Source organism: Pan troglodytes, chromosome 2 (genome assembly GCF_028858775.2).
Source record: "Pan troglodytes isolate AG18354 chromosome 2, NHGRI_mPanTro3-v2.0_pri, whole genome shotgun sequence".
Classification (NCBI taxonomy): Eukaryota; Metazoa; Chordata; class Mammalia; order Primates; family Hominidae; genus Pan; species Pan troglodytes.
The window spans coordinates 20,819,726-20,828,550 of NC_086015.1; the positions used below are offsets into that span (position 1 = coordinate 20,819,726).

The window sequence follows — 8,825 nt, forward strand, 5'->3', positions numbered from 1 at the left end:
TTGAGGAAGAGTTGAAAGGGAGGTGGCAGAAGGGTGGTGCTTATTGGGGGTTTATTTAAAAAAGGGAGCTTTTGAAACAGAGTCCCTGACCATATAACCTAACAAAAGGTTTGTTGTGCCAGGCTAGGCACTTTCTGGGAAGGCAGTGCAGCCGGAACTGAACTGGCTGCCCAATTCCAAGCTCTGTCATTTTCTAGCTGTGTGACTTTAGGCATGTCACTTAACTTCTCTGTGTCTCAGTTTCCTCGTTTGGAAAATGAAGCTACTTACCTCATAGGGTTGTTGAGAGGATTGGACCTGCTAGTTAACGGAGAGCAGTTAGGCCTTAGGATAGTTAGCCCTATGCAAGTGGTAGCTACAATTATGGTTGTTGTTATTTTTTTCTACAATGCCAGAAATATTTTTAATAGTTTTACTGAAGTACAAGTGGCATGCAAAGAATTACAGATATGTAATGTGCACGATTTGATGAGTTTAGACATATGCAAAAACCCGTGATACCATCACTGTGATCAAAATAATAGTCACATCCATCACCTCCCAAAGTTCCCTTGTGTCCCTTTGTTTTTGGGGGGTGTGTGTGTGTGTGTGTGTGTTAAGAACATTTAACATGAGATCTTCCCTCTTATCAAAATTTGAAGTGTCTAATACAGTATTGTAAATTATAGGCACTATGCTGTGCAATAGATCCCTAGAACTTAATCATCGAGCAGAACTAAAATTTTACACCCATTGAACAACAACTCTCCACTTTCCCAGTCCCCAACCCCTGAAAACCACTATTGTATTCTATGCTTCTGTGAGTTTATTATAGATAGCTCATACAAGTGGAATCATTGGCAGAAATCCTGACAGCTCAGGGCAGAAAGGGAATAGTTGTAGCTGGTGGCCCAGGCCTCTCAGGGCGAGCCCCACAGCCTGGTGGCTGGAGTACAAGAGCTTCCATGACGTTTCAGGTTGCAGGTGTGCAGTGACTACCTTTGGTCAATGAACTTTCTTCTTTTTCTGGTGACAAATTCCAGAATCACCGAGGAAGCCTTTTGATTCTAATTCCTATTGTGAGAACAGATGTGTTCAGTAGTGTGCTTACTAAATAAGATACCAAGCCGAGGGGAAACATGGAGGCTTATGAAAAAATGCCAGATACACTAACAAAGGAACTTGGGTAATCTGTGCTTCAAACCACAGATGCTACCACCCCCTCATCAAGGTTTCAGTTGGTTTAAAAGCCTTCTCCTCAATTTCCTGTTTCAGGGCAGACCTTCTATCTTATTTGCCTTTACCATCTGCCATCTCCCCACCCTCACTCCAGGGGCGTTAGAGATTCTGATCACTAAAAAAACTGAAGATGTTGGGACAGGTGACTTACAAGGCTTACAGACAGCAAGCCTTCTGTGAGAGAGGGAAGTCAAAAGGATTCCATTTTAATTTGAGAGCATACTATGTTACATCTGTAGGATGTGACACACTCAATTGATAACTACTCACTATATCAGCAATATTTTGAACTCAATCTGCCAGCATCTCAGATGAGATTAATTTCAGAGGTACTGTCTTTTGATGCTAGGGAGCTACATTGGTGGCCCCAGTTCACCTATTGACTTGGGTCATTGGAAATGGCAAGAGTTGGGGAGATGGAGAAGATGTGCCTCTCAAGTCTCCACTAGATACTCCCATGCAACACACCTCCACAGGCTTATTCCACTAGTTAAAGGTTATTTGGATTTACAAATACCTATGTGCCTTATGGAATTTTCACCATTTGTCTTTCATTACCCAGCTGAATCAGAGCCTCTAAGGGCCACCTGAATTTCCTGAAGCCAGGGGCAGAGGTGAGAGAAGAGGGCAGGGAAGATGAGGAGGTTTCCAGAAGCATTTGACCTTCTTTGCAAATTTGCCCAGGATCTTTTGGCCTTCCATGCTGAATGCCACTGAAAGACAACCACATAGAAAATGTCATAAAGAAGTTACAAAATGTATGCTTACGTGCAGAAGAGAGCATCTGAATTTCTTTAAAATTCATTCACTCAGAGGACCATCATTTATTTAATAAGCATTTATATTCAATGCTCTCAGCCTTGTCTGCACATTGGAATCACCTGCCAAGATTTTAAAAACTCTGATGTCCAGGACGTACCTCAGACCAGTTAAACCAGAATCTCTAGAAGTGGGACCCAAGCATCCATATTTTTGGAAAGCTCCCCCCAGGAGATTCCAAGGTGCAGCTGATATACATGGTGCTGAGTGCTTTTCTGCGTGTATTAATCCATTTAATTATCACAACAATCTTATAAGAGAGATACTGACATTGTTCCCATTTTACAGATGATGGGACAGAGGCACAGCAAAGTCTCATGCTTTGTGCAAGAACACATGGCTGATAAATTTCAGAGTGTGGATTTGAACCCAGGCCATCTGGCTCCAGAGTTAATACTCTTAGCCAACAGGTTCATTTCCTGTCACTACATGAGAAACGCAAGTTCCTGGCAAAGCCTCTTACTGTAAAGTAGCCATGGAGCCGGGGATGGAGGCCCTGTATCTGTTTTCTGGGAAGCCGAGAAAAAGATCTTACCAAGCAATGCCACATTTATAATTAGTGGTTTTAAAAAATTTCTACCAGAAAGTGCAAACTTTCCCATTCCTCCCACAGACCGAGGGTAAAATTTCCAACTTTTCCTTTCCCATATCCACCCAAAAAAAGGTCAAGAGCTGGGATCCAGCCTGAATTAAGTGGAGTGTGGGTGTAGTTTGTCAGCTGGGTCTTCTATTTGTGGTTAAGGTCCAGCCCGTCAGGTTGAAGGCTTACTGACACATGTGTGGGAATGGGAGGTTCGTCATATGCTTGTCTTAAATTAGTCTGCTGCTTCATTAGATGGACTAAAAAGCTGAGGAAAGAGGATGGGGCTGCAAGGGGAATGGTATCTGGTCCCAGTTCCTCCCCCAAACCAGCCCTGGAACGTTAGTGAGTAACTTCACTTCCCTCTGGGCTTGGCCACCTCTTCGGTAAAATTAAGAGAGTTGGATTCCATTCAAAGTCACATCTCAGTTCAGCCAAGAGACATGCTTTTCTTGGCCCCACAGTGCTTTCAAATTTTTTGAATTAATTGTGAACATTAAACAATTGGAATCATTTACATAAAAATCTAGATTTCCAGCTTCTTTTGAAAAATTGGAAGAGATGTTCTTGCCACATTGGGTCCCATAGGACAACCATGGGCTGGAGTTGAGAGCCATCCACTCTCTTTAGATGGGACATACTCTCCCCAGGTTTCCATTCCTCACCTGGCCAATGTCATTGTTTACTTACCTGCCTGGCCACTATAGACTATGGGGAAATCTGATCATAGTCCCTTCCAGAAGTCGAAATACCTTTATCCATGGGATCTTAAAACCTGTAAGGCAGGGGCGAAATCTTATAGACTCGGGCTTAGTCAAAATTTTCATGTAAAGATAAGGATGATCAAAGGAAAACTAATAAATGGTAATGTTCTCTCTTAGATACTTGCCTATGTTTTATCTTTAACCTCAAAACATAGAATTCATAATATTTGGCATACTTTCTGTGTACTTTTATATTCTGGCTCACTTTTGGAAGGCGTAAGCAGAGACAAAACAAAAGCCATAAAAGGTTACAAAGAAATTGCGTAGTCAAGAAGAGAAGACACCAGGATAATGTGTTCTCAGAAGGACAGTCTGAAATTACAGAGGAACTACCTGTTCTTCAAAACAAAATTATCTGAAATAAATTCCAAGAAAATATGCCAGGTGGGTGCTAAATCTGATGTTTTTATACAGTCCACATTTAATAAAATTATCTTCTCTGACAGGATGTGAAGTTTTTAGGGAGCTAGGCTATTTATTTAGAAACTTTCATTTGATCAAAAGTCACTAGAAATCACACATAAGTTTAATTTTGTTAACTCTTAAAGCTCTTCAGATAGGACCATAATAAAAATACAGCTGGATGCAAATAAATTACTGTAATGCAGCCTGACCACTCACAACATTGTTTTATGCATTTTGTTTATTTTTATTGAATATTTGTGAAAACAAAAGTAATATATACATATACAAAATACAGTAGAAAGGTGAGAAATGAGCAGTAAATGTCTCTTCTCCTTTATCTTTTATTATTTATTGTGGTAAAATACATATAAAATTTACCATCTGGACCATTTTTAAGTGTACCATTCAGTAGAGTTAAGTATATTCATGTTGTCATGTTTTCTCTCTTAACCCCAATATTAACCCCAGTTATGTTTTTCTATATTATTTCAGAAAATTATATGCACATTTTTATTATTCATACAAATAAATTTCCTTACATCTTCCAAAGCTTTGACATCACCATAGACCAATCTTTCTTGTTCTTTGCAATGACTACAGAATACTCCATTTTTATAAATAGGCCATAATTTACTTAACCAATTCTTTATTAGTGGATACTTAGACCATCTTGAGATCTTGGCTGCTACTGAAAAGAAAAAAAAATCCTATAGTAAACATATTTGGTCCATACGTGTTGACCTATGTACAAGTGTATCTTGTGGGTAAATTCTCAGCAGCCAATAAACTGAAACATTTGTTCGGTTGAAATTTTTCTATCTGAACGTGGATATAGTTCCATAATAACACTTTTTAGATTGGGTAGAATACTCATGATAAACTATAATGACATATGTGATAAATTTCAGTGGTAGCTTGGACCCTGGGATTAGATGACCTACCTCCAAATCTAGGCTTTCACAGACTAGCTGTGGGGCCTTGGAAAACTTGCTTATAACATCACTTGCTTCAACTTCCTCATCTGAAAAATGGGATTAATAATACTACCTGCCTCTGAGGGTTGATGGAAGAATTGCTGAATGAACAATACCTGGCACATAGTAAGCATTATATGCATTAGCTATTATTTTAGATCTCTTAATCACGAAATTTGAGCTTGATATTTTAGACATGATAGCTCATCAGATATTTTCAATTAAAAGTTTTCAAGATCCCAACATTTTATTCTATAATTCTATTCCCAAGGCATCTGTAAAATAGGCAAAACCTCACAACATGCAAAAACTAAAAGGCCTTACCTGTACTCAGTCAATTCTTGTTTTCTTCTGTTTCTTTAGGAGTACTTTGGATTTCTCTTTCTTTTTTCTTATATTTGGCATGGAAATTGCACTTAATTTTCCTGAACTTACTCTGGGTCAAATGAAAACCTGGGATGACTTTTTGTGAGAACAATTCTTTACCACACCCTAAATGTCTGAAAATCTCCCCCATACTTTGCAAAATAATTTTGACTTTGTTTAGTTACCTATAATGACTCATTTCTTTTCATAATGAGGATACAGCCAAAATAATCCCTATGATGTCCTTCTCCTCAGTTTCCCTGACTTGGGTGGGTGAGAGAAGAAGGCTGCAGATTTACCAATAGCCCATCTGCTGGGTGGCCACTGGCTACCTGCCTGGATTCTGAAGGTCTTACTTGTGTCACAGAGCCCAAACCACTCACTCTTTGTTCCAGACTAGTTCTTCCTTGCTTATTTTTAGCCTTACAGAAAGCCTCTCCCATCCCTCTCTATCGCTTTGATTAACGGCCTTTTGTTAGAGTGACAAGGATGATTCAGGTGAAACAACAGAAACACTGGCAAAGAAGAGGTTGGTTGGCAGGAAAGATCGTGGGATGGCATGTGGACAGGTCTTTGTGCAGATGGATTCTGTCCAGTGTAGTGGCCGTAGCTGAGTGCTGTTGTGTGCACCTGTAATCTCAGCTACTTGGGAGACTGAGGTAGGAGGATCCCTTGAGCCCAGGAGTTCAAGGCCAGCCTGGGCAATATAGTGAGAGGTTGTCTCAAAAAAAAAAAAAAAAAAAAATCCAAAGGCCTCTTAGCTCCTGCCATTACTCTGTGGCCACAAGGGGTCCCTCTCCCTAGATTGTCAGGTGATGGCAAAACATACAATCTTGAAGGTCAAAGAAACAATAAGGGATCTTGTAGACTTCCATTTTAAAGCCTCAGATGCAAGCTGACTCGCTGTGAATAATTACAGTTGGAAAGAAGTTTTGTTGCTGTCGTTTGTTGTTTGTTAGTAACAATGCTTTGAACTGATTTCTGAAAAAGTATATATCCTAGAGCAGTGGCCCTAATGCCCTGAACTGGTCTGACTGAGTCTGACCTCAACTCCAGGCAGAGCCGAGGGATTCATGCTGAAAGCTAACGAAGAACCTAAATATTTTTTGAGCACCAATTATGTTCCAGACTTTGTTCTAGAACCTGAGAAGGCAGTGAACAGAGTGGAGAAAGCACTAGTGTTCAGGGAGCTTACTTAGTGGTGAGAGCAGTTATAGATAGATAAATAGCCAATAGAATTGGTAATGGTAAAGACTAAGAAAAATAAAGTGGGATAAGAAAGGTGAAGAATGACAGCAGTAAGAAACTGAAGTAAAAGACATCATATTGTAAAGAAAGGTTTGAGATGACATAATTTTGTATGTAGAAAATTCTAAAGAATCCACTAAAACACCATTTGAACAAATAAGTGGTTTGACAATATTGCAAGATACAAGATCAATATACAAAACTCAATATATTTTTATATACTTGCAATGAACAGTATGAAAAAAATAAGAAAATAATTGTATTTATAATAGCATCAAATAGAATAAAATACTTAGGAATAAATTTAACAAAAGAATTGCAAAATATGTACTCCAAAAACTGCATAATATTGTTGAAAGAAATCAACAAAGGGCTAGATAAATAAAAAGATATTCCATGTTCATGAATCAGAAGATTCACTGTTAAGATGGCAACACTCCCTAAACCGATGTACAGACTCAAACCCTATCAGAATCCCAGTTGGCTCCTTTGTCAAAATTTACAAGATAATCCTAAAATGTATATATGGAATTGAAAGGGAACCCCCAAATAAATAAACTAATCTTGAAAAACAAGAACAAAGTTGGAAGACTCACGCTTTCTGATTTGATTTGATTTGGAGATGGAGTCCCGCTCTGTCGCCCAGGCTGGAGTGCAATGGTGCGATCACGGCTCACTGCAACCTCCGCCTCCTGGGATCAAGTGATTTTCCTGCCTTAACCTCCCAAGTAGCTGGGATTACAGGCATGCACCACCACACACAGTTAATTTTTGTATTTTTAGTAGAGACAGAGTTTCACCATGTTGGCCAGGTCTTGAACTCCTGACCTCAAGTGATCCACCCGCCTTCGGCCTCCCAAAGTGCTGGGATTACAGGCGTGAGCTATCATGCCTGGCCTACACTTTCTGATTTTAAAACTTACTATTAAGCAACAGTAATCAAGATAGTGTGATACTTGCATAGTGTAAACTTACAGGTCACCTGGATAGCCATATGCAAGTGAATGGATTTGGATCTTTACCTCTCACTACGTATGAAAATTGACTCAAAATGGATCAAAGGCTTACATGTGAGAGCCAAAATATAAAACTTTTAGAAGAAAACCCAGGGGTAAATCTTCTTGACCTTGAATTTGGCAATGGATTCCTTGATATAACATTAAAAGCACAAGCAACAAAAGAAAATATACTTAAAATGTACTTCACTAAAGTGAAAAACTTGTGGGCCTTCAAGAACATCAAGAGAGTGAAAAGACATCCCTAAAGAAGAGAAGAAAATATTTACAAATCATATATCTGATAAGGAACTTAAATCTAGAATACGAAAAGAACTCTTGCAACTGACTAAGAAAAAGACAAATATTCCAATTTAAAATGAGCAACAGATGTGAATAGGCATTTCTTCAAGAAAGATGTACAAATAAACACATGAAAAGAGGTTCAGCATCATTAGCCATTGGGGACATGCAAATTGAAATCACAATGATATGCCACTTCACTCCCACCAGGATATTTATAATTTAAAAGTCAGATAACAAGAGTTGACTAGGATGTGGAAAAATTGGAAAAAACGTTAAACAGACATTAGTAATCAGACATTACTAGCGTGAATACAAAATGATGAAGCCACTTCGGAAAACACTTTGGCAGTTCTTCACGTGATTAAACCTAGTTACATTTGGCACAGCAATTCTCCTAGGTATATACCCAAGAGAAATGAAAACATGTCCACACAAAAACTTGTACATAAATATTTACAGCAATATTATCCGTAATAGCCAAAAGATGGAAACAACCCAAATGTCCATCAATTGATGAATAAACAAAATGTGGTGTATCCACACAATGGAATATTATTAATGCATGAAAAAAATGAAGTACCGATACCTGCTACTGTGTGGATGAACCTTGAAAACATTATGCTAAGTGAAAGGAACCAGTCACAAAAGGCCATATATTATATGATTTCATGTATATGAGATGTACAGAATAAGCAAATATATGGAGATATAGTGTAGATTAGTGGTAGCTTAGGCCTGAGCTTAAGGCTGGAGTGAATTTGAGAGTAATAGCTATAGGGGACAGGGTTTCTTTCTGAGGGGACAAAAATGTTCTATAATTGATTGTGGTGATGTGTGCACAACTGTGAATATACTAAGATACCATTGAACTGTGTGCTTTTAAAATGGGTGACTTTTATAGTAGATGAATTATATAAATATAAAGCTGTTATAAAAAGAGAGAGAGAAAAAAAAGGAAGAAAGAAAGAAAAAAGAGGGAGGGAGGGAGGGAGAAAGGGAGGAAACGTGTCAGGATCAGAATTTGCAGGAAGTACCAGCAGCTTGAAAGAAGAAACAAAGGGGGTGACAAGGGTAGAGAAGAGGGGACTCTTTCAAAGGGGGAATATGCATCTTAAAGGCCTCTTTAATAGGGTGATGTTTATGTCAGTTG

General features: G+C 38.7%; 1 long non-coding RNA gene across 1 annotated transcript; it reads right to left on the reverse strand.

The window, feature by feature from the left end:
• Positions 1–791: 791 nt before the first annotated feature.
• LOC129143482 (uncharacterized) lies at positions 792–5,216 on the reverse strand. Its single transcript, XR_008546940.2, has 3 exons — positions 5,085–5,216; positions 1,777–1,931; positions 792–1,053 (listed from the first exon to the last, which is right to left on the reverse strand). It is a non-coding gene; the product is annotated as an uncharacterized LOC129143482 (long non-coding RNA).
• Positions 5,217–8,825: the final 3,609 nt, after the last annotated feature.